The sequence below is a fragment of the Hevea brasiliensis genome, chromosome 2 (assembly GCF_030052815.1).
Source record: "Hevea brasiliensis isolate MT/VB/25A 57/8 chromosome 2, ASM3005281v1, whole genome shotgun sequence".
Lineage (NCBI taxonomy): Eukaryota > Viridiplantae > Streptophyta > Magnoliopsida > Malpighiales > Euphorbiaceae > Hevea > Hevea brasiliensis.
Window position 1 is genome coordinate 16,746,121 of NC_079494.1, and position 23,995 is coordinate 16,770,115.

Genomic DNA, 23,995 nt, shown 5'->3' on the forward strand with positions numbered 1-23,995 from the left:
TTCAAAAAGGTTTTTAACACCTGTAAATAGTGCTCACCACTGTAAAAGAAGTAAGAAAAGTTTTTGAAAATCCCTTGTAGTGTATTTAATGGGTTATCAGTAGGCGAAGTTAGTAATTCATTAGGTGTACTACGGGATCATGTTATGCCTTACAGAGGGGTAGGGTGTGACATGTTTTAGTGGTATCAGAGCTAGTTTTTTTTAAATTCTGTTTTCACATGTTACTTGAATATTCTTTCTTCATAGTACAACTGCTCAATATCATTGTCTGATACATACAGTACATTACATTATAAATATGCACTAACGGGAGGAATTCTCCTTGTATTATTTTCTTAGGAGCTCTAAGATCCTCGCATTGACTATGGAAGAGGGTGATCGTTCAGTCGATCAATCTATGGAGGCTGAGGTGCAAGGGGATGCTGACCCTACATAATATCGATGGTTCAAAGACACGGCCCATGATCTGCGATTCCTGCTCAGTTCGCTCAGCAGATGGCTGCAATGTTCCAACAAATGGCTAGTAATGTGCCTACTCAAGCCCCAATACAAACACCAGTGGTACAACCACAGTCTTCTGCTAGACAATATGACAAATTGATGAAATATGGGGCTACAAAGTTCAAGGGGACAGTAGATCCTCCAGAGGCAGAACAGTGGTTAGAGAGGATGGATAGGGTATTCAAGAAACTATACTGCACAGAGGAGCTCAGATTTGAATACTCAGTATCTTTGCTACAGGGGGATGCTTATGACTGGTGGAAAACCATTCCCTACAGTTTGGTAGAACTTGTAGTGCTAACCTGGAGTGACTTTCTTAGGGAATTCATACAAAAATATGTCCCTAATGCTTATGTAGATCAGAAATTGCAAGAATTCTTAAGTCTGAAACAGGGGAGTAGATCGGTGGCTGAATATGAAAGGGAATTTTTCTGCCTGAGCCATTATGCAGTAAGTCTACTTTCTACCAGTAGGGAGAGATGTAAGAGGTTTGAAACCGGCTTGAAGCCTAGTATCAGATTACAAGTGGTCGGATTCAAACATAACAACTTCTCTGAACTTATTTCTCAAGCACTAGAATTAGAAAGAATTGAATCTGAAGTAGGTTCTGAGAAAAAGAAATCAGAGAAGACAGAAAAAGAGGGAAAGTCAGTAGAACAGAGTTCTAGTGGTCTTACTAGAAAGAGGAAAAACTTTGGGGGATACAACAGAGATAGTAAGAAGTCCGGTAGAGATAGATCTTACGGACGAAACCACCTCGATCCGATCAAGAAACTCAACAGAAACCCGAGAATGCATTTGTCGGATCAACTTTGTGAAACTTGTGGTAAACCACATAGTGGGGTATGTTATAGAGCCGTAGGAGCATGTTTTAACTGTGGAGAGACTGGCCATTTTGCTAGGGATTGTGTAAATCCAGGTCGTTCTGGATCATTTACTACACCAAAGGGATCAACCCGAGTTTCTACCCCAAAGAGTTCACCATCAGTTAGTAGAGGCAAAGGTAGAGGTAGGGGTAGTACACCTAGAAGTCGATCTTGTGAATCACCGGAGCAGGTGATGCTCAGTGGAGTATACGCTATATGGCAGAGAGAAGAGACTTAGACTTTTGATATTATTGCTGGTACTTTCTCAAATAGTAACTAAGATATATATATATATATATATATATATATATATATATATATATATATATATATATATATATATATATATATATATATATATATATATATATATGTATTGTTTGACCTGGGGTCTGCATACTTTTATGTTAGTGTTAGAACTATATGTTCTATTGTTATTCCTTTACAGGGGAATAAATTTTGATACATTAGTGATTAGCCCTTTAAAATAAGGATTGTGATAATAAGTGAAATTAGTTTTGAAAGAGTTTATTGGCGAAAAGTATTTTCTAACACACCATAAATTATAAAGCTAATTGGCGAGCCTACTTAATGTAAGGCAAGAGGATGTAAAAGTAAGATGCAGTAATGAAATTGCTCTAGATGAGGGCAAGGATGTCACTGTTAGTAATTGTTAATGGATATTGTAATCATAATAAGTTCGGGATATTAGTGAATTCGAAGAGGATAAAAGATAGGAAAATTTGATTTATTGGGATGTATCGTAGTAACTATGCAATGTTCTTGATGTTTATACTGTAAGCTGCAGATTACAGTACTAACTTGAGATTATTGTGTAGAGCTACGTACTATCCGATAGTACACCCAGATAAGAATAGTTACCAACGGCATCTGTTTTGGTATAGTTATGCCATGACAGAATTTAATTGTTAGAAATAAGTTTGAAAATCCTACTTAGGGATCTAAAACTCAAAGGTTAGAATATCGAAAGGTTATAGTTCAGTACAAAAGAAAGTAAGTTATAGAATATTGACAGATCAAAAGAGTTATGGAAGTAAAAATTCGAACAGTTGGTTCAAATATAACAAAGAAATGTTACGAATGTGAGGAAGACTATGGACTAGAATGGTCAGAGGACCAATGACTAGATAAATGTTTCTAACATGACCTCAAGGGTCATTCAAGAAGGAACATGAATCGAAATATTAGACAGGACAATAGTAAGAGAAGATTGGTGTTATACAAACAAATTAAATGTTGTATTAGATTGTTAAAAGTCTTATACAAATTCGAGAGAAAGAAGATTATACGATCATATAGAAAGGAGAAAATAAACGTATGACTATTGTAAGATGGCTATTGGGAAAAATTTCGTGGACGAAATTTATTTTAAGGGGGGGAGAATTGTAACACCCCTAAGTTCGGTAGTGCGTTCTACTATTTCGATGACCAGTGATGTCCGGACAGCTAGAATGCCTAGAACTACACTTCGATATGAGTGAGGAGACATTAAATAATGAAATACAAGAAAAGAAAATACAAGAAAAATAAAGGAAAAATAATAGTAAAGAAATGCAACTAAGTTAAGCGAGCCGAGAACCCTAGCGATGGGTGACCGCACCGGGAAGTCACGGCGTGGACCGTTGACTAGCCCTGGACCACGGGGAACCCTGAAAAATATTTTTAGGAGTTAAAGAGACATCAATTGAAGTAGAAATATCATTAGAAATATCAAAAAAAAATTAAATAATTAGTACAAAGAAAAGCGAGAAATCGAAAAACGGACAAAACCCGGTGTTACCGAAAAATCGGAAATGCAACCCGAACAGGGGCATTGTGGTCATTTGAAACCCCAAGTTGTCTTTTGACCTAAATGTCCATTAAAAATAAATAATATTACACTTGGAAAATGTCATGAAAAATTAAATTGGTGGTACCTAATGTAAATAGTAAAAATTGGGAGTTAAATGTGAAAAAATGGAACCTTAGAATAAACAATGATTTAATTCTTACATAGTGGTCCACTAACTCATTTAAGTGGACCACTAAAGCTTCATTTAGGCAGAATATACATCTTCATCTTCAACCTTAGAACCAGCAGAAAATTTGCTCCCAAAAAACTCCATTAACGCATGGTTGAAGCTCCATGCATATGAGATTCAAGCTTCTTTCCTTCTATCTTCCTTCATTAAAGTTAGTCTACACCACTTGGGCGGTAGATTGGCAGTAAGAAGACCAAGTTTTGGTGAAGATTTAAGAAGTCTCATCCATAGGTAAGTTTGAGTTTTTGATTGTTGCTTTGTTAAAGTTTGTAAGGGTGTTATGGGTGTTTGATTTATGGAGAAATTTTTTAGTTTTGATGTTGAATGGGAATGTGCACTTTTGGCAACCATGGAAACACCTTGAAGGCAGTTTAATTGTGCTTGTAAATGGTGAATTAAATGATTGATTAAATGTATATTGTGTAGGAAATTATTTGGGTAATGTATACTTAGTATATGTAAATGTAAAATGAGATTTAAAGCTTGGAAAGTAATAGAATGTAAGTGTACCATTGTGGCAGTTTGTTAACTCTTGAAGAATGTTGGAATTCATGCTTGGTTTATGGAATAATGATGTTAAAATGTGTTGGTTGTTATGGCAGTTTGAATGTATGTATAGTGGTGTGAAGGTTGGACATGTGAATGAGCTTGGTTATGGAGTTAAATTGTTGTAAATTGAGTTGGGCAAATTCTGCACTTGTTGGTGCACATTGAATGTAATTGTAAGCTGCTAAAATGACCTATAATGTGTTGTGAACTATGTTTAGGTCATGGTGCAACCAGAATTAGTTTGAATGTTAAGTTTGGTGAGTGTTTAAAGTGATGTTTGATATGTATGCAAGAATTGCAATAAGGCAGTTTGTATTTTAGGCCTATAACTTTAAGTGTGTGGCTCCAATTGGTATGAGACCAATTGGAGGTGAAACTAGGCACAAAATGTGCTAACTTTCATGAAGGAAGCTTGCCAAAATTCTGCTTGCAAGGTAGCTTGAAAAATGACAAAATCCGGATTAAGTGCAAATGAGGCCTGAAAATTGACCATTTGGGCAGCAGTTAGTGTTTAGGCCATAACTCACTCAAAACAGGTCCAATTGACCTGAAATTTTAACCATGAATAGTTAAGACCCATATCTACAAGTCTTATGAAGACGTCAAAGCCCAGAAATGACCATAAGTAAGTCAAACAGCTTTCACAAGTTCGGGTCCAAAAACTGGTCGAACCTAAAATGACCTAAAGTGACCTAAAATGACCAATTTTGGTGCAATTTGACCAGCAATAATAAAATGACCATAACTTGGCCTACATAACTCAGAATGACCTGAAATTTTGCCCCGCGTTCCATAAGACATAGATCTACAAGTTTTTAGTTTTGACCAAAATCCGAAAACCGAGGGAACTACGTCGTCCGGCTAGGTCAAACTAGTATCCCAGAATCCAGCAAATCGCAAGAAAATGCAGTATCCACGTAAATGAATTTGGTAACATGTACCAACCCTAAAAGACTATCGAATGTGACATATTAATGACATTAAAACCTAAATTACTTAGAATGTACCAAGGGTCGACATAGTAGGTTGACTAAGCGAATAAATGAATTCAGTGAATTAATTATCAAGCATTATCGTTAGAGACAGTTTAAATGAGTACTGAAACACTTCAAATTGTGTTTCTCAGTTAGTAAAGACTCAGGGAGAGGAAGGAAACGCTGAGTCAGAGCCAAGAGACAGTTATCAGAGGTTTGTGCACAATAAGTGTTTCTTTTGAACTTTTCAATTGAAATAAATTACGATTATTTATATGTTATTGTTTTATTGTTTTAAATTGTGTTTGTGCACAATAATTATTTCTTTTGAATTTTTCAGTTGAAATAAATTATGATTAATTGTATGTTATTGTTTTAAATTGTATTTGTGCACAATAAGTATTTCTTTTGAATTTTTCAATTGAAATAAATTACGATTATTTATATGTTATTGTTTTAAATTGTATCCGTGCACAATACTTTTATATTCACTGCTTTTACTAGCAAATTTATGTAGAGAAATGAGTTATGAATAAGTTTTGATTACTTTGGTTTTGGGAATATTATTTGGAACTTATTGTTTTGCCAACTTTGCAAATGGAAATTTTGAGATAAAATGTGATTTATGGTTTGTATGAAATATTGTGATTTGAAATTGTTTTGATTCACATTTGGCATGACACTGTTGATATATTCCTCCCTCTTTGACTTATCGATGCAGGGTGAGTGTGATTATGTTCCTCCCTCATTGACTTCCCAGTCTGAGGTGAGTGTGGATGAGTACTCATTATTCAGCTAGCTTCCTCCCTCATTGATTTCGATTATTGGGGTGAGTGTGTCTTGTCATGGTGTACTACACGGCATGTGTGGAAAAATTGTGTCATGGCCTAAATTATGTTATCGATTGGCAACATTGTATTATTCAGTTATTTGATCGAATTGTGTTATTGATTTGCAAAACGGTATTATTCAGTTATTTGATCGAATTGTGTTATTGATTTGCAAAACGGTATTATTCAATTACTTGATCAAATTTGTGTTAGGTGAATTTTGTAAATTGTGAAATGGAATTGTGAATCATTTGATTTGTGAACTGTTAATAAAAGATTTATATATCGCATTTCAAATTGTTATTGTGCACCACTGAGTAAATTTTACTCAGCGATAACTTTCATTCTTTATCGCAGTAGATAGATCGACAGCAAAGCAGACTAGGCTGCTAGTACATTCAGTGAGAAATCATCGGGTATATTGAGTATACCATATTCTGCATTTTATATTGTAATGTATGTTCACTGTATGTATATAGTGTTCTTGGTTTTGAGCAGTTGTAAATTAAAATTGTACATTAAAGTTGTAAAGTAAATTATGAGTTATTTGGACTTGTAAAAATTGTATTATATTTCTTGTATCTCAGTCTTTGAAAAATTATTGTGGATTTGTGTTGAATTATGCTAGAGTTTGAGATTGAGAAAAATATTGAAGTGCTTTTTACAGGTTTTTGAAGAACTGTTTTATCCAAATTACGGAGGGCACTCTGCCAAAATTTTTTTACAGAAATTACTAATAGTCTAAATGTTTTAGTTAATTCACCTCAGTTCATAAAGGTTTTTAACACCTGTAAATAGTGCTCCCCACTGTAAAAGAAGTAAGAAAAGTTTTTGATAATCCCTTGTAGTGTATTCAATGGGTTATCAGTAGGCGAAGTTAGTAATTCATTAGGTATACTACGGGATCATGTTATGCCTTACAGAGGGGTAGGGTGTGACAGTTACTTACTTACTTCCCACAGTTCCCCTTCTGCCCTTGACTTCCTTATTTTGCGAAAAGTGCCCTTGCGGGTTTTCACTTTCCCTTTTGCCCATCTGACTAGAAGCGCCCTTCCAGGTTTTCACTTCTAGTTTTTTTTTTTTTTTGGGCCATTCCCTGCAAATTTCATAGCAAAGTACATGAGGTTATCAGTATTCAAATCCTAATCTTATGACAAAACTTTAATAGATTAATAGCGCATTAGAGAAAGAGGTTGAAAAAGGATAATATTAAAGTGTGAGTATGCGGGAAAGATAAAAGCAAAAAGACAAATGCGGAGGAAAAATGACTTTATTATGGTTTGGAAAATAAAGGTACAGTTTCAAAGAAAAGGGGTACAGGGATGGATCTCACAGATTCCTTGTAGTTGACTTTGAAATTTCTTAACTGCCATTACTTTAAATGCTCTGGTAATGAAGATTCATGCAGTGGCGGTTTATTTCCATCCTTGGTTCCATACCCCCTTCCTTATTTCTCCTTTTTCTGGTTTTAGGGATGCTCTTTCGGGTTTTCACCCCTAGATTTTTTTTTTAAGGGGCGTCCTTTTGGATTTTCACCCACTTTCTTATGCATAATATCTTTTGATAGTGTCAGCATTCACTGGTCTTGGAAATTCTTCACCATCCATATGAGTCAGGATCAGGGCCCCACCAGAAAATGCTTTTTTAACCACATAAGGTCCCTTATAGGTTGGTGACCATTTACCCTGGGGATCGTTTTGATTCGGGAGTATCTTTTTAGGACGAGATCCCCTGGTTGAAATTCACGTCGGCGAACGCCTTTGTCAAATGCCCTGGCCAGTCTTCTCTGATATAACTGCCCATGACATGCTACCGCCAGCCTTTTTCTCGTCTAGCAAATTTAATTGGTCTAGCCTTGACTGGATTCATTCCGACTCATCAATCCCTGATTCCTTCAAAATCCTTAGGGAAGGAATTTCAACTTCAATAGGCAGTACAGCTTCCATCCCGTAAACCAGTGAGTATGGGGTTGCCCCAGTTGATGTCCTTACAGAAGTCCGGTATGCGTGAAGGGCGTAGGGAAGCATATCATGCCAATCCCTATAAGTTACCATCATTTTCCAGATTAATCTCTTGAGATTTTTGTTTGCAGCTTCCACTGCTCCATTCATCTGGCGACGGTATGGTGAGGAATTGAGATGTCGAATTTTGTATTGATCACACAATCTTTGGACCTTCGGACCATTCAAATTCTTGGCATTGTTAGTGACGATTTCACTTGGGAGGCCATGCCGGCAGATGATATTATTTCTGAGGAATTTTAGGAACGTGTTCTGCGTAATGTGAGCATATGATGTCGCTTCGACCCATTTAGAAAAATAATCGATAGCCACTAGGATAAATCTATGCCCATTTGATGCCTTAAGGTTGATGGGACCAATCACATCGATGCCCCACATTGCGAAAGGCCATGGTGAGACGAGGTTGAACAATTGGTGAGGCGAAACATTTATCGGATCCGCGTAGATTTGACACTTATGGCACTTTCGGAATTACTCGACGCAATCCTTTTCCATAGTAGTCCAAAAATATCACCGTCTCATGATGCGTCCCTACCGCAAGTGCACGGGTCGTACAAGTAGTATAGAAAAATATCGATCCCATGAGGAGTTGTGTTAATGATTGAATTTTCGATATAAAAGTTGACTAAATCGAAGTATCTATGAAATTAAAGAAGTGAATTGATGAGTAATGGAGCGTAAAATCTATATGTGCAAAATCAATATTCTATTTAACAATGTATTGCGTTAAACTAAAATTGCATCAAATTGAAATAAGCGAGTTCAAATATGGCAATATTGAAAATGGCAAGCAATTAAATTCAATTGAAAATTAACAATGGTAAAAAGGTGATTCCGGAGTTCGGGATTTAATATTCGAGCTATTTTGGGATTTTAAATTGGTTATCCAATCTTATGAAACTAACGGGTTTTAAGGAGATTAATTCTTAAATCCTTTGAATTCCCTTTCGAGTGAGACAAAGAGTGCCTTAATCAAACTAATCCTACTTTCGTGGAGTTAGAATTAATTAAGACCCATTAAGTTCTTTAATTAATCTGTGAATCCTCTTAATCCTTAGCCTATTTCTAGGTCTAAGTTAATTAAGTCCAATTTCTTGATTATCTATCACAAGGCCTTCTCCTTTCGGTGCTTCAACCATGGATTAAGAACATCACTTAATGGGATCCTACACTAAGCATGTCATTAAGCATACAAGAAATGAATAAAACTCATTAAGACCACAAAATATGGATTACCCAATCAAGATCCACAAAATATCTCAAATATTACAACCCTTACTCCAGAATCAAAAGTAAACTACTCACTATCCATAATGCTTACAAGATATGATGAGTTCAAATGGAAATAAAGCTTTAATCTAAGCTAAGAAGTAAGAAATTAAACACTAGAAATGTAGAAAAATATAAGGGAAGAAAGAAATCTACAAATCTTGGTTGAAAATGGTGTGGAAGGTGAAGGTGACTCTTCAAATTCTGCTCAGCCCCTCTCCTTTTCTTCTTTGCTCCTTGTCTCTCTTTAAAATGGGAAAATGGGACTATTTATAGCATTTTTCTGACATGGAGCCCTAAAATAGTATGTTCTAGGAGGAATTAATTGAGGGAATCTTCTGCCAGCTCATTAATGAACTCTTTATGGGACTGCATAAGTGGACTGCATAAGTTATGCAGTCCCTTATCTGATTTTAACTGTTCTGGAATTGTGATCTTTCTCCTTATGCAAATCTGCATAGCTTATGCGGCAAGTTATGCACAATTTGGTCAATGCATATTTCAGCTTGAAAACTTGTTTTTGACATCTTTGGCTGTAGAAGACACTCCTCAATGGCAAAATTCTCTTCAGTCCTTTAAAAACACCATTTTTCCTACAAAACAAAGTAAAAATTACAAATTAATGCAAAATTGACAACTATGAAAAACTAACTAATTTACTAATGAAATTAGCTAAAGATAACTAATAATAGAATAAAATGGCTATAAAATTAGACCTAAATGACTATGCAAAATGTATGCATCAAATACCCCCAAACTCAAGCTTTTGCTTGTCCTCAAGCAAACTTTAAAATGTGGTGCAAAGTTTTTAGGGGTGCCTTATCCAAAGAGTTATGAAAATTTCCAATTGAAGTAACTTAACACACCTTCAGCCATACCAGCAATCCATATACCCATCCTTCAAAATGCAAAGAATTTAATGCTTATACAAGCTTTCACCGCTTAGCCATCAAGTCAATTATCATTCAAAATCCCCAAACCAACCAATCAAAAGAGAGAGTCATGCTCAAAAGAAATTCTAGAACAATCAATAGTCAAAGTGTCTCTATATAGAATGATAGAATTAAATGAATGAATGGATAATTTTCCAATCCCATAGGCAAATTCCCTACTCCTATCTCCACTAATGTAGCAAGTACTTTCAAGAGATCAAAGGTCTTTTTATGGATGTAATGGGGCCATGGGATTCAAAAAGAGGCTAAGAAGAAAAAAATGGGTAAAAAGTATTCAAAGCATGAGAATATGTTGCAATTTTGAAACATAAGGTACACTTTATTATATATTTTTTCTTTTTCTCTTTTTTTTTTATATGGGAGAGAGAAATACACAATGAGGATTGTCAAGTGCTAGCATAGTTTACAAAACACATAAAAATGGAGGGACATTTTTTATACTTTAACTTGTATTTTGCATTTTCTTTTGATGATTGTCCCTAAAAAAAAAATGCCACCCCCAAACTCATTTCTTTTAATACTTTGGGTGGATTTCTTTCATTTTGAATGGCAATAGTGAAAAGCACATATACTAGCACTTTTACAAGATGACAAGCACTTCTTCTCCCTTTTATTATATTTTTTATTTTATTTTTTTTATGTACCTAATATTATGAATAATTATCCTCATGAAAAGGGTTGGAGTGTTTGGTTCATTGGCTAGGTAGTAATAAGGATTTCAAGAAAAATTAGGGATAAAAAGGTTCAAAGGGGTTTGCAAGGGTAAATTTTAATTGGGAAAAAGGCCAAAGTTTTAAAATGAGAAGGTTTAAATCAAAGAATGCCTAATCATCTCTCTTTTCAAGTATAAGCTGGTATTTCGCCTTGAAAGGTTTAGAAAATTTGTTCTAGGATTGGTGAGACATCATTTGACTACCTTATATCCAATAACTCCCTCTAAACACTTCCACCTCCAAATGACTAGTTGGGTGGCTTTTTGGCTAAGAAGATATAGGCAAGGGATAGACACTTCAAAACCTTGCACCTTTTAGGAAACTTTCAATCCACAAACCCGACTAAAAGGTGAGTCAAATCACTCTCATAGGCACATTTTCAATACTCAAGGGATTTGGCAAAAGATTTTAATGCATGGTGCATGATTCCTAAAATGAGTAATGCATGAACTAAATGGAGGAAATCTATTTGTATGTTTGTGTGCAATGTGATGTATAATGTGTGTGTATGTGTGTGTGTGTAGGGATGTATATGTAAAATATTTACAATATATGTAAATGAAATGGAATGAGATGCTCCTATACTCAAAATGTGAAAAATGAAGCAAAAATTAAGCAAAAATCAGAATGTGCACCCCCAAACTCAAAATTGGACATTGTCCTCAATGTCTCAAGCATTGTATTAGCAAAAGTCAAAGCAAATAGTAATTACCAGGAATTGTAAAGATTAAGAGCAAGAAGAAAGTGTTACCTGGTATGTAGCAGATGAGAATTCAAGATAAAGGGATGCATAAGAAACTGCATAGGTCATGCAGAGTTAAGAGCTGTCCAGAGTATGTGCATAAGTAAGGTGCATAAGCCATGCGGTGCTGCATAAGAGGCAATATATGTGGCATAGGCTATGCAGGACAGTTGCATAAGGGGAATACAACCTGTGCAGTTCTGCAGAAGTAGCAGAAAGAGTTGCACAGGCTGTGCAAAACAGTTGCATGAGGAAATTCATAGCCTGTGCAGTGTATACAAAAGCTGCTGCATGGGAATTGGCAAGGGAAACGTACAACCAGCAGTAGAAGTATTGAAATATATACAGAATATGGTCAAATATGTACAAAAGGGCAATAAGTGCAATAAAAATTAAAGAAGACTAATGTAATAGCTATTCAATAAAACTTCAAGAAAAACAGAATTTAAAACAAACTAATTCAAAACCAACAATCATAATTTGAAACAAACTAGAAATGTTTGAACATATTTACAAAGAAAAGGTCCTACAAGATTGAACAAAAGTAAAACAAACACTAATCTATGTCTATTGTTTTGCCTTTGTCCAAGGATGTTGCTAAGGGGCTGGTGGCTGCTGCCGGCTGTCGAAATGATGGTGCTGGAGGAGGTGATGGAGGTGGGGGTGGCATGCCCAAAAAGATCATGAGTTGCTTCACCATCTCCTTCAGTTCTTTCTGCTTGTCCCTGGTTTCCATGACAAGGTCAAATAGGTGATCATGACGATCCTTGAGTGTATCAAGACCAGTGTCAAGCTTCCTATCCACAAAGTAGATATCATCACTAAGCCTATCAAGGTAGGTGAATAAGGCTTTAGTGTTGAATGCAGGAGGTGCTGTGGATGAGGAAGGTTCATCTGTAGGAGGTATGGGTTGAGCAGAGGTAGCTGGAATGTCCTGAGCAGGCTGAGGGGGTGGGGTAGGTGTAGTAGGGTGCTGTGGGACTGGTGTGAAAGGTTGGGTTTCTGGTTGTGCAATAGGCTCAGTTTCTGCTGCAGGGTGGACAGTATCAAAATATGACAAATTGAACCCTGTTTTGGTTAAGTGTGCAGTATCAAAATATGAAGTGTCCTCAAGTGCTGGTATTGAGTGCTCTGCAGCATTAAAACCAAAATACTTGGCTATGACAGTGATGAGCCCACCCAAAACAATGTCACCTATGGATTTGGTGGCAATATGCAGCACATGTTCACAAAAGAAGTAACCAGGAGATACCTTAACTTTGTGAAATGCACACCATAACATAAATAGTTTAGATTTTCCCACAGCACCAGAACTAGTCCCTCTGCCCAATATGGTGCTAGCCATCAGCCTATGAATAAACCTAAGTGCGAGGTCAAGGATTTGGGATGTTTTGGATCTTCCAGCAGAGAAAGTTTGAGGTTGGTTTGTTATGATTCTCCAAAATTGGGCAGGATTCCAAATGCCCTTGTTGGCTACCTCTACTCCAGTATGTGGTACTCTAAATAACCCATCAATTGCAAAACCAAAAATGCTATGAAATTGGTCTAATGACAGTTCTCTATTTTGCCCCAAGCATCTAAATTTCATAATTGGCTTATGGTCTACATCATGCAAATTGAAGGTAGCAGAGAATGAAGAAATAAACTCCAAAACTAGAATTGGATAAACTACCTCTTGCTTATGCACAAATTCTGTCCAACCCATACCATCAAGAAATGTAACTACATTGTCAAATAAGCCAAGAGATTGTAAAGCATCAGCAGATATATACCTAGTGGGTTGTACCTTCCTATCCTTAAGGCGCTTAAAAGCTACTTTTTGAATTGTATCAGGGAGAGGCCAGGGTAGCTTTGATACAAATGAGGTTGCCGAAATTGTCTTTTTGCTAGAAGAGGGTGTAGAGGCTGGAGCTTTTGGCTTTTTGGGAGGCGGTTCCGACAATGGGGTGGGTGGGTCTTTGCGTTTGGATAGAGGAGGAGCAGAGGACATGGGTCGCACAGATTTGGACTGGATTTTGCGTTTGTATGTGGTTGGGGGAGGTGGTGGGGGTGTCGTTTGTGGTGGAGGATTGGAAGTGGGGTGTATCGATGACAATGGAGAGACTTCGGGTGGAGTGGCGGGGCGGGAAGGTGGAGGGGAATCCATTGCCGATGGAGAAGAGATAGGGGGAAATGAAAATGTAGGGGGGAATTTAGGGTTTTCGTGATGAGAGTGCTAGTGGAGAAGATGGGAGAGAGACGGCGAGAATGCTGGAAGGAATGGAGGTTGAAGGGCGGTCGTGGGGTGAAGAGTCGGGAAGTGGAGGTGGGAAGTTTTGTTTGCCGAAAATGAATTTGAATCGGGTTTGTAAGAGACTGCATAAGGGTAAAATGATTTATGCATAACCTGTGCACTCTTTTGTACATGTTTCAGAATGATGTAAACTTCAGAGAAATGCTTATGCACAAGTGCATAGGTCATGCACTGTCCTTATGCATGTTTCAGTGACCCTTGAAATGTTGAGGAGCGAAGTCATGCGGGAGTGCATAAGTTATGCACTCCCCTTATGCATCTCGGCGTAAGTGGTGTTTCGTAAAATCGGGTCATGCGTATGCATAGGTTATGCACTCTGCTCATGCAATCGCTCGGCAATTTTTGGAATTTTGGTTGGTGGTCATGCGGATGTGCATAAGCTATGCACTCGCTTATGCACTCATGTGGTTTTGAAATTCAGAATCTTTGGTTATGCAGAAGTGCATAAGCTATGCACATTGCTTATGCAGGTCTCGGCAACTTTTGGAATTTTCTGATTTCTGGTTATGCAGAAGTGCATAGGTTATGCACTTTGCTTAAGCACCCCTCGGCAAGGTTGTATTTTTGGAGTTCTTGGTTATGCAGAAGTGCATAACTTATGCACCTTCCTTATGCACCCCTCGGCAGGTTTGAATTTTTGGAGTTTCTGGTCATGCAGAAGTGCATAGGTTATGCACTCTGCTTATGCACCCCTCGGTAAAGTTTGGAAATTCAGAGTTTTGGTTATGCAGAAGTGCATAACTTATGCATCTTCCTTATGCACCCCTCGGCAGGTTTGAATTTTTGGAGTTTCTGGTCATGCAGAAGTGCATAGGTTATGCACTCTGCTTATGCAGACTTCGGCAGAGAGAGAAAATGAAGAATTTGAGGTTATGCAAATGTGCATAGGTCATGCACTCTGCTTATGCAAGTTTCTGGAGATGTGAAATTTGACAAAATTAGGCTATGCAGAGTTGCATAAGCTATGCACTTTCCTTATGCACTTGCAATAAAGGTGAAAAATGGCAAGAATTGTGGTTATGCAGGATTGCATAAGCTATGCAGTTGCTTATGCACAATTTAACAAGATCAAGAATGCAATAGAACATGGATTGCAAGTGTGAAAAATACCCTAGAATGAGGAAATATAATTCCATGAAGCATAAACCATGAGAATTTTTCACCAAAAACACATCAATATATACAAAGTTCATCAAAATGCATCACATAGGCATGTAGACATTGATCCTACAAAAAAAAAAAAAAACTTTTGAGAGCTATGCCATTTTGACTCAAATTCTGCAAATCAACATTCAGCACATAAAACTCCATAAAAAATCTGCATAAAGTTGCATCTAACCACAAATGAGAAATGAACTCTCCAAGATTTGCTAAGAAAATGCAGCATTTCTGTCTTGAATTCTACAACCCAAATAAGCTCAAAACTGCAAAAATAACTCACTTACCACCATATTAACATTAAAAGCACAAGTATTAAAAAGTTACACACCCAACCTCACCAAAAGCACAAGTCATTAGCTGCAGACACTCTTTTTGCTGCAGAATGTACTTAGTTTTCCTCTGCAATAACCAGATTGCAGCTTTCAGCAGTTCACCAACCTTCCTCCATTTAAATACATCCAACCTCATCAAAAACATGAGCCATTTGCTGCAGACACCCTTTTTGCTGCAGAATGTACTTTTCCTCTGCATAAACCAGATTGCAGCTCCTGCACAGGTTATGCAGCAAAAACCAATCAGTTTTTGGGAAAATTTGAAGGACAAAATTTTCAAGTTAAGAATCACTTCCCCATCAGTTTACCAGCCTTTCTTCATTGAATTACATCTACAAGGGACAAGATTTAACAATGTCAAAAATTTAATTTGGGGAGATTTAAGATAAAAACAAAATTAATGAAAATGAAAGTAAATCAACAAAAGCAAAATAAAAGGACTTGGGATGCCTCCCAAGAGGGCTATTTTATAGTCCTTAGCTGGACTCTTCATGAATTTCACTGAAAAGAGGTGAGGGATTGGAGAGCTTGTAACAGTTTGCTCCCTTTATTGGGTCTCCAGTTATGTAATGCTTCAATCTATGCCCATTGACCTTAAAATTCCCAGATTTTTCACTCCAAATTTCTATTGCTCCATAAGGGAAAACCTTAGAAATTCTATATGGACCAGTCCACCTTGACTTGAGTTTTCTAGGGAACAATTTCAATCTTGAGTTGAACAACAAAACTGAATCACCTTCTTTGAATTCCTTTTTCCTCAAATGCTTATCATGCCAAACTTTAGTTCTTTCTTTGTAAATTCGGGCACTTTCATAAGCATCCATCCTCAATTCCTCAAGCTCATTAAGTTGTAACAACCTTTTTTCACCAGCTTGCTTAAGATCAAAATTCAAGGTCTGAATGGCCCAATATGCTCTATGTTCTAGCTCCAAAGGTAACTGACAAGACTTCCCATACACCAACCTAAAGGGAGTAGTTCCTATAGGGGTTTTGTAGGCAGTCCTATATGCCCATAAAGCATCATCTAGTTTGATAGACCAATCTTTCCGAGAATTGTTCACTGTTTTCTCCAAAATATGCTTGAGCTCTCTGTTAGAAATTTCAACTTGTCCTGAAGTTTGAGGATGGTATGGGGTAGCTATCTTGTGCACTACACCATACTTCCTCATTAAGCTCTCAAATTGCTTATTACAAAAATGGGAACCCCCATCACTAATTATAGCCCTAGGAGCTCCAAATCTACTCAAGACAAATTTCTTCAAGAATTTCACTACCACTCTAGCATCATTAGTTGGAGTTGCAATAGCTTCCACCCACTTTGACACATAGTCAACCCCAACTAAGATGTATCTATTACCATATGAAGGAGGGAATGGCCCCATAAAATCTATTCCCCAAACATCAAATAATTCCACTTCAAGAATATTATTTAGGGGCATTTGATCTCTTTTTGACAAATTTCCACTCCTTTGACATTTATCACAATCCAACGCAAATTTCCTCACATCCTTAAAAAGATTTGGCCAAAAGAAATCAGCTTGCAAAATTTTACTAGCTGTTTTAGAGATTCCAAAATGACCTCCATAATCAGAAGCATGGCAATGATGCAAAATACTCTGTACCTCCTCTTCAGGAATACATCTTCTAATTAGACCATCACAACATCTCCTAAAGAGTAAAGGATCATCCCATCTATAAAACTTCACCTCATGCAAAAACTTTTTCTTTTGTTGCCATGTCATACCTAGAGGTAAAACTCCACAAGATAGATAATTCACAAAGTCTGCATACCAAGGTAGTTTAGCAACAAGTGAGAAAAGTTGTTCATCCAAGAAAAACTCATCAATAGGGATTTCATCCAATTCTTCACCATCCAATTTCAACCTACTAAGATTGTCAGCAACTACATTTTCAGCTCCTTTCTTATCTCTAATCTCCAAATCAAATTCTTGTAACATCAGAATCCACCTAATGAGCCTAGGTTTGGCCTCCTTTTTACGGAGCAAATACCTGATGGCTGCATGATCTGAAAATATAACCACCTTTGAGTCAACAATGTAAGGTCTGAACTTTTCCAATGCAAAGACAATTGCCAAAAATTCCTTTTCGCTTGTTGCATAATTTGTTTGAGCCTCATCCAGTTGTTCTACTAGCATAATAAATAGCATAAGCCTTTTTGTCCTTTCTTTGACCAAGAACAGCCCCAATTGCATAGTTGCTAGCATCACACATAATTTCAAAAGGTAGGCTCCAATCAGGTGGTTGCATGATTGGTGCAGTGATAAGAGCTTGCTTCAACCTGCAAAAGGCATCCAAACACTCTTGGTCAAATACAAATGGTGTATCATTACTTAACAAATTAGACAAAGGTTTAGCTATTTTAGAAAAATCCTTAATAAAGCATCTGTAGAACCCGGCGTGTCCTAGGAAACTTCGAATTCCCTTGACATTGGTAGGAGGAGCCATCTTCTCTATCACTTCAACTTTGGCTTTATCAACCTCTATTCCTCTATTAGACACCAAATGTCCAAGCACTATCCCTTCCTGAACCATGAAATGACACTTTTCCCAGTTTAACACAAGGTCGATTCGCACATCGCAAAATTTTAGAAAGGTTAGCCAAGCATATATCAAATGAAGATCCATAAACAGAAAAATCGTCCATAAAAACCTCCATTATGTCTTCAATGAAATCTGAGAAGATTGCCATCATGCACCTTTGAAAAGTGGCTGGTGCATTACATAACCCAAATGGCATCCTTCTATAAGCAAAGGTTCCATATGGACAAGTAAAAGTGGTTTACTCTAGATCATTTGGATGGATAGGGATTTGAAAAAAACCTGAATATCCATCTAAATAGAAAAAGTAAGAATGCCTAGCTAGTCTTTCCAACATCTGATCAATGAAGGGAAGTGGAAAATGATCTTTTCTAGTGGCAACATTTAATTTTCTGTAATCTATGCACATTCGCCAACTAGTCACTGTTCTGGTGGGAATTAATTCATTATTTTCATTTTTGACAACTGTCATTCCACCTTTTTTTGGAACAACATGTACTGGGCTCACCCAAGTACTATCTGAGATAGGGTAAATGATCCCTGCATCAAGCAACTTCAAAATTTCCTTTTTAACAACTTCTTTCATATTTGGGTTCAACCTCCTCTGATGTTCAATAGATGGTTTACAATTTTCTTCCAAACTGATTCTATGCATACAAAAGTGTGGGCTTATTCCCTTAATGTCATCTATGGTGTATCCTAAGACTTTCCTAAATTGTCTCAACACTCTTAACAACTTATCAGCCTCTAAAGTACTCAAATTTGCATTTACAATTACTGGATAAGTGTTATTAGTGCCAAGAAATTCATACCTGAGCTGAGAAGGAAGTTGCTTAAGTTCTACCTTAGGTGCATCTTCTTCCTTGAATGATGGTTGCTTAGATTCAGCTTTTTCCTTGTGTGTGAGTTGAAAAACTGGAGCAGAAATGAATTGTGGGCTTCCCTCTAAGTGTTGAGCATATGCAGCTACATGAGGGTTGTCATGATCTATGCCTCCTCCATGAACCAAACAATTTTCGAGTGGATCTTCTGGATATTTCTTTCTGAAGTGTTCTTCAACCAGCTCATCAATGATATCAACTCTCAAGCAAGTATCAGCTTCAGAATGATGCTTCTTCATAGTGTTATTAATATTGAAAACCAATTGCTCTTCACCAACTCTAAGAGTAAGCTTTTCTCCCTTAACATCAATCAATGCTCCTGCTGTAGCTAGAAAGGGTCTCCCCAAGATAATTGGAATATTAGAATCTTCCTCCATGTCCAAGATGACAAAGTCAACAGGTATGTAGAACTTCCCAACCTTCAGAGGCACATTCTCCAAAATCCCTTCAGGATACTTGATTGTTCTGTCAGCTAACTGAAGAGAAATGTGGGTTGGCTTTAGATCTCCCATGTTGAGCTTCTCATAGATGGAAAGGGGCATAAGGCTAACACTAGCCCCTAAATCACATAGAGCTTTTATAGAACAAGACTCTCCAATGTGGCATGGAATTGAAAAACTCCCTGGATCCTTAAGCTTTGGAGGAAGTTTCCTTTGGAGGATAGCACTACATTCTTCTGTCAAAGCTACAGTTTCATCATCTTCAAGTTTCCTCTTGTTTGAGAGAATTTCTTTCAAGAATTTTGCATAAGAGGGCATTTGTGAAAGAGCATCAACTAAAGGCACATTTATGTAAAGTTTCTTCAAAACTTCTAAGAACTTCCCAAATTGCCTATCAAGCTTGGCTTTGTGAAATCTTTGTGGAAAGGGAAGCTGTGGCTTGTAGGGTTCAGGAGGTATATATTTCTCTTCCTTCTCTTCAATTTCCTCTTTACATTTTTCTGCACTCTCTTGTTTTTCACTCCCATCAGTTCCTTTTTCATTTTCTCTCTTCTCACTGTTTTCACTCTTCTCATCATTTATAACTTTTCCACTTCTTAAAGTAATAGCTTGACACTGCTCTCTTGGATTTTCTGGTTGACTTGGAAGCTTTCCAAAAGACTTGGCACTTGAGGAGGATGCTTGTTGTGCAATCTGGTTTTCCAGCATTCTGTTGTGTGTTTGCATCTGTTCCAGCCTTGCTTTCACCTCTCTCATCTCCTCATCATGCTTATTTTGGTTAGCAAGTATCTGTTGTAATAAAGCTTCAGTGGTGGAATTTCGTTCTTGCTTTTGGTGGAGGGTTCATATTTTTCTCACGAAAATTAGGCGGTGGTTGTCTATTTTGCTGATATGGAACTTGACTCTGCTGTTGTGGTTGAAAATTCTGATTTTGAACTTGATTTTGCTGATTTCCCCATGAAAAGTTGGGATGATTCCTCCAATTTGGATTGTAAGTTTGAGAGTAAGGATTCCCCATTTGCTTGTTTCCATAATTACCAACATATGCTGCTTGTTCTCCATAATCTACTCCACACCGGTTGTTTCTCCGCATAAGCCACTTGTTGTGAACTTCCAGCTGATGATGATGAACTAACCAACATACTCAAATCTTCCATCTTCTTAGCAAGGACATTTGTAAGTGCATCAAACTTTGCATTAATCATGTTGAATGGGTCAAGATCATACATTCCAGCAGCTTGCCTCTTTTGAGTTTGAGCTGGTCCTCTTGGACTACTCCAAAGATGAGTGTTCTTTGCAATTTTCTCCAATAGCTCATAAGCTTCATCTTCATGCTTAATAATAAATTCTCCTCCTGTTTGAGCATCAATAATCCCTCTGATTGCAAGAGTGACATTTGTGTAAAAATTCTGATTTATCATCCATTTTGGAATGGCATGATGTGGGCATAATCTCTCTAATTCCTTCCATCTCATCCATGACTCATATAGAGTTTCATCTTCTCTTGGTCTGAAAGCTGTCATTTGATTCCTCAACTCTTGAGTTTTTCCAGGTGAAAAATATTGTGCAAGAAATGCATCAGTGAGCTGCTCCCAATTTGTAATGGAGTTGTGAGGTAAAGAATCAAGCCAATCCAATGCTCTATCTTTCAAAGAGAATGGGAATAGCTTCAATCTTGCTGCATCATCAAACACTCCAGGTTGTTTTTGCATGTCACAAATCATAGCAAACTTCTTCAGGTGTGTGTGTGGATTTTCAGAAGGATGTCCTCTAAATTGAGAATTTTGAATCATTTGAAGAACTCCAAAATTCATCTTGTAACTATTTGCATCAATTCTTGGTCTTGCTATGCTTTCTCTCAAGTCATCAAAACGAGGAAAAGCATGATCCATCATACTTCCCCTAGGCACGTTAGCATTAATAACTTTTTCCCCTTGGGCTTCATTTTCATTGTTTTGACCATTTCCAGCATTACCAACACCAATTCTAATTCTTTCATCAGCCATGTCTGCTTCTAATTCAGTCTCTCTCAAAGCTTCCTTCCTTTTTCTGGTTTCTTTCTTGTTGGCCTTACAAAATTTCTCTATTTCAGGATTGAACAATAAGGATGTATCACTTGAGCTTCTAGCTCTTCTCATAAAAGATTAAAAGTACCTGAAAAAGAACAAACAAACACAAAATGAAAAGATAACAGAGATAAAACTAAAAACAACTAAAATGATCAAGAATTCAATCTTAAACAAACAACTCCCCAGCAACGGCGCCAAAAACTTGATGCGTCCCTACCGCAAGTGCACGGGTCGTACAAGTAGTATAGAAAAATATCGATCCCACGAGGAGTTGTGTTAATGATTGAATTTTCGATATAAAAGTTGACTAAATCGAAGTATCTATGAAATTAAAGAAGTGAATTGATGAGTAATGGAGCATAAAATCTATATGTGCAAAATCAATATTCTATTTAACAATGTATTGCGTTAAACTAAAATTGCATCAAATTGAAATAAGCGAGTTCAAATATGGCAATATTGAAAATGGCAAGCAATTAAATTCAATTGAAAATTAACAATGGTAAAAAGGTGATTCCGGAGTTCGGGATTTCATATTCGAGCTATTTTGGGATTTTAAATTGGTTATCCAATCTTATGAAACTAATGGGTTTTAAGGAGATTAATTCTTAAATCCTTTGAATTCCCTTTCGAGTGAGACAAAGAGTGCCTTAATCAAACTAATCCTACTTTCGTGGAGTTAGAATTAATTAAGACCCATTAAGTTCTTTAATTAATCTGTGAATCCTCTTAATCCTTAGCCTATTTCTAGGTCTAAGTTAATTAAGTCCAATTTCTTGATTATCTATCACAAGGCCTTCTCCTTTCGGTGCTTCAACCATGGATTAAGAACATCACTTAATGGGATCCTACACTAAGCATGTCATTAAGCATACAAGAAATGAATAAAACTCATTAAGACCACAAAATATGGATTACCCAATCAAGATCCACAAAATATCTCAAATATTACAACCCTTACTCCAGAATCAAAAGTAAACTACTCACTATCCATAATGCTTACAAGATATGATGAGTTCAAATGGAAATAAAGCTTTAATCTAAGCTAAGAAGTAAGAAATTAAACACTAGAAATGTAGAAAAATATAAGGGAAGAAAGAAATCTGCAAATCTTGGTTGAAAATGGTGTGGAAGGTGAAGGTGACTCTTCAAATTCTGCTCAGCCCCTCTCCTTTTCTTCTTTGCTCCTTGTCTCTCTTTAAAATGGGAAAATGGGACTATTTATAGCATTTTTCTGACATGGAGCCCTAAAATAGTATGTTCTAGGAGGAATTAATTGAGGGAATCTTCTGCCAGCTCATTAATGAACTCTTTATGGGACTGCATAAGTGGACTGCATAAGTTATGCAGTCCCTTATGCAGTTTTCGGCTGGTTCTGGAACAGTGATCTTTCTCCTTATGCAAATCTGCATAGCTTATGCGGCAAGTTATGCACAATTTGGTCAATGCATATTTCAGCTTGAAAACTTGTTTTTGACATCTTTGGCTGTAGAAGACACTCCTCAATGGCAAAATTCTCTTCAGTCCTTCAAAAACACCATTTTTCCTATAAAACAAAGTAAAAATTACAAATTAATGCAAAATTGACAACTATGAAAAACTAACTAATTTACTAATGAAATTAGCTAAAGATAACTAATAATAGAATAAAATGGCTATAAAATTAGACCTAAATGACTATGCAAAATGTATGCATCATCTCATGATTTGCTTAGCCATCATATGCCCATTGGCATGGGTTGCACAATTTCCCTCATGAGTCTCGAAAAGGATCCTCTTTGCTTCTTTTGCATCCACACATCTTAACAATTCGCCGTTGGAGCTCCTTTTGTATAGAATTTCTCCACTGGGGAAGTATCCCAATGCTAATCTCCAAATCATCCTTCTTTCGTTTTTGCTCGCCCCTGAGGGGAATTCTCTAGTTCTGATGTAAAGCAGGATGTCATGATACCAAGGTTTACCATCAGGTTCTTCCTCAATCATGAGGTAGTATGCCGGCTCACTCCTTACTTTAATCTTTAATACCTGAGTCGTCTGCCCTTCTTCCATCTGAGCCATAACAGCCAGGGTGGCTAAGGCATCTGCAAATTGATTCTTGTCTCGACTAAGGTGAGTGAAAGAGGTTTCTTCGAATTTCTTAATTAGCTCCAGTAAGTACTTCTGATATGGGATTAGCTTCGGATCCTTAGTTTGCCATGCTCCCTTGACTTGATAAATGATCAGGGCTAAGTCTCCATATACCTCCAACTTCCTGACTTTCATTTCGATGGCAGCCTGTAGACCCATCACACAAGCTTCGTATTCTGCGACGTTGTTGGTGCAGTCAAATCTCAACTTGATAGCTATCGAGAAGTGTTTCCCATCTGGGGATACCAATCTGACTCGATTCCATTCTTTGGACAAATTGATGACTCAGTCAAAATACATTTCCCATACATCAGCAGATTCCTTTTCCTCGTTTTCCACTTCGTTAACATGTTCATCAGGAATTCAAAATCCAAGGCTTCATAATCTTGGATGGGGTTTTCTGCTAGGAGATCAGCGATTATGCTACCTTTTACCGCCTTCCAGGTCATATAGACAATGTCATATTGAAAGAGTATGACCTGCCATTTGGCTATCCTTCCCGGTACAAATGGGCTTTCGAACACGTACTTAATAGGATCCATCCTAGAGATGAGCCATGTCTTATGATTCAGCATGTAGTGTTTAAGCTGATTTGCCGTCCAGGCCAACGGGCAACAAGTTTTCTCCAGGAAAGAGTACCTCGACTCGCAATCATTGAACTTCTTATTCAAGT

The 23,995-nt window shown here is 37.1% G+C and overlaps 1 non-coding gene across 1 annotated transcript; it reads left to right on the forward strand.

The window, feature by feature from the left end:
• The first annotated feature begins 20,557 nt into the window (after positions 1-20,557).
• On the forward strand, positions 20,558-20,665 carry LOC131178189 (small nucleolar RNA R71). The gene has a single exon (XR_009147321.1). It is a non-coding gene; the product is annotated as a small nucleolar RNA R71 (small nucleolar RNA).
• The last annotated feature ends 3,330 nt before the right edge of the window (positions 20,666-23,995 follow it).